The 3,082-nt window shown below is 37.7% G+C and overlaps 2 pseudogenes; both read left to right on the forward strand.

Moving 5' to 3' along the window:
- LOC116558188 overlaps nucleotides 1–3,082 on the forward strand; it is a 31,402-nt pseudogene that overhangs the window by 8,842 nt on the left and 19,478 nt on the right.
- LOC116558238 lies at nucleotides 163–2,102 on the forward strand (annotated as a pseudogene).

Here is a 3,082-nt window from a genome sequence, read left to right on the forward strand (position 1 = left end):
GGCCGTTCCTCCTCCCATCGGGTGAGCCCCGTCCCGTTGGGGTTTGTTGGAGCTTTCGGGGGGGGGATTTTTTTTTGGGGGGGGGTTTTTTTTTTTTTAAAAAAAAAAAAAAAAAAAAACTTTAAAAGTTTTTTTTGTTGCTGATCTTGTTACTATCTGGCTAGCAACGACAATTGGTTTCAGAGTTCGCAGGCCCCCAGTTTTGCCCAGATGCTGAAAAAGAACCTGCCAGTTCAACCAGCGACATAGACGGTAACTACACCCACAGGATGTTTCTCAGAAAGTTACGGGCTGTCCAAGATGGCATCCAAGATTACACAAGTGACAGGTAATTTTCTAGAACCGTTGCTTTCCAAGAGTCTTTCATCTATTTCGAATCCTGTCCTTCCTCCAAAAAAAAAATACCTAAGGAATTTATAATAAAATACAAACGTAGAGAGATAAATCCTGTGTCAACCTTGCACCAGTTTGCACAAATGCAGCGAGTTCAGCTTGACCTTAAGGAAACTGTAACAACAGGTAATGTTATGGGACCATATTTTGCCTTTTGTGGTGGATGGTATTCAGTACAAGACTGGACTGGGACAAAATACAAAGGAGTCTAGATCCAATGAAGCAAAATTAGCTCTTGATGAGCTTCTACAATTGGATGAACCTGAACCACAAGTTTTAGAAACATCAGGTTCTCCTCCTTTCCCTGCAGAACCTACTGTTTTACCTGAACAGGCGTATGTTTCAAAAGTACATTATGAAGGGAGATATATTCAGTATGCAAAGATTTCACAGATCATTAAGGAAACATTTAATCAACTAATTTCTCATCATTCAGAATGGCTGAAATACAGCAATTCATTGGCTGCTTTTATAATTGAAAGAGCTGGACAGCATGAGGGTGTAGCTATAGGCTTAGGTAAATACAATTACAGCCAGGGCATTAAGCCAAATGGAAGAGTATTGCATGATACTCATGCTGTAGTTACAGCAAGAAGGTCTCTTCTTAGGTACTTTTACATACAGCTTCTACTCTTCTACAGCAAAAATCCCGCTATGATGGAAAAAATCAATATTCAGTACAGAACCAACTTCTAATCTACTCACTCTTAAACAGAATATCAACATTTGTCTTTACATGAACCAGTTGCCTAAAGAATCAGCCCAGATTAAGTCACAGTTACATCTTAATCCACATTCTATATCTGCATTTGAAGCCAATGAAGAACTGTGTCTCCACGTGGCTGTTGAAGGCAAAATTTATCTGACTGTTTACTGTCCTAAAGACGGTGTTAATAGAATAAGCAGTATGTTCTCAAGTGACAAATTGACAAGATGGGAAGTGTTTGGTGTATAGAGAGCATTGCTGAGTCATTTTATACAGCCAGTTTACATCAGCAGTATACTTGTTGGTGATGGGAATTGCAATGATACCAGAGGCTTAAAAATTGCTATAAAACAATGTGTTGATGATGCCCTCACTTCAAAACTTCCTATGTTTTACTTAGTCAACAGACCTCATATTAGTTTAGTACCCTCTGCATATCCACTTCAAATGAACATGGAATATAAATTTCTGAGTCTGAATTGGGCACAAGGATATGTTTCTTTGGAGATTGTGGATGGCCTGAGTGGGAAGATCACTGAAAGTTCCCCATTTAAAAGTGGTATGTCAATGGCAAGTCAGCTTTGCAAAGCTGCAATGTTAAGTCAATTTAACCTCCTTGCCAAAGAAGCTTAAAAAAATTACCTGAAGCTGGTACATATCATGCAGCTAAGTGTATGTCTTCCTCCTATCAAGAAGCTAAATCTAAGCTGAAATCCTACTTACAACAACATGGCTATGGATCCTGGATTGTGAAATCTCCCTGCATAGAGCAATTTAATATGTGAATTAGACAATCCATTGTCATATTAAGTCTTATATTGTTTGGTGTGTTTTGACTAGTAAAAATGTTTTTAAAATATTGGCGGTTTTCAACTTTCAGAATAAGAGTCTTAACAGCAGTGTGCAGTGATTGCTGAAAATTTCTAAATATCCCTGCCAAATTACATTGAAACATTAGGGCTTTTTACTTTTTCATTTTCTTAGAAAAGGACTTACCTGTTTGAATATGGAGCCATTTTGTATTTATTTGTACAGGTATTATAAAGCCATTTTCCTTTTTGTAGTTTAATAGAGATTTCCTTTTAAGTTTTTGCTTTAAAGCTGTGCATATGCTTACCATATTCAACATTGTGTCCTGGCATCTCACTCAAATTTTTAAAATGTAAATATTGGATGTCAAGAATAAAAATAATCACTTGTACTCATTGATTAATTCAGCAGACATTTGACTGCCTAATATTTGCCAGTCAACATCCTAGGTGTTAGTAAAAAAAAAAAATCAATATGTTATGTTAAAGGAATTCATGAATGCAAACTGCACATATAAATGTAGAAAAATATTAACCATGCTAAGGAATAGTTTGATAAAGTAGTTATTCTATATATAGAGGGTTATCATATGTGCTTTAAATAACATTGCCTATTTTCTTTTTTTTCCCATTTATTTATTTTATTGCATTTTAGGTTTTGGGGTACATTTGAAGAACATGCAAAATTGTTGCATAGGTACACACGTGATAGTGTGATTTGCTGCCTTCCTCCCCATCACCTACATCTGGCATTTCTCCCCTTGCTATCTCTCCCCAGCTCCCCACCCCCCACCGTCCCTCCCCTATTTCCCCCCAAATGACCCCAGTGTGTACTGCTCCCCTCCCTGTATCCATGTGTTCTCATTGTTCAACACCTGCCTATGAGTGAGAACATGTGGTGTTTGATCTTCTGCTCTTCTGTCAGTTTGCTGAGAATGATGGTTTCCAGGTTCATCCATGTCCCTACAAAGGACCCAAACTCATCGTTTTTGATGGCTGCATAATATTCCATGGTGTATATGTGCCACATTTTCCCTATCCAGTCTATCGTTGATGGGCATTTGGGTTGGTTCCAGGTCTTTGCTATTGTAAACTGTGCTGCAATGAACATTCGTGTGCACGTGTCATTATAGCAGAACGATTTGTAATCCTTTGGATATATACCCAGTAATGG

Source organism: Sapajus apella, unplaced genomic scaffold, assembly GCF_009761245.1.
Source record: "Sapajus apella isolate SASKATOON/1434 unplaced genomic scaffold, GSC_monkey_1.0 scaffold21, whole genome shotgun sequence".
In the NCBI taxonomy this organism is placed as follows: Eukaryota; Metazoa; Chordata; class Mammalia; order Primates; family Cebidae; genus Sapajus; species Sapajus apella.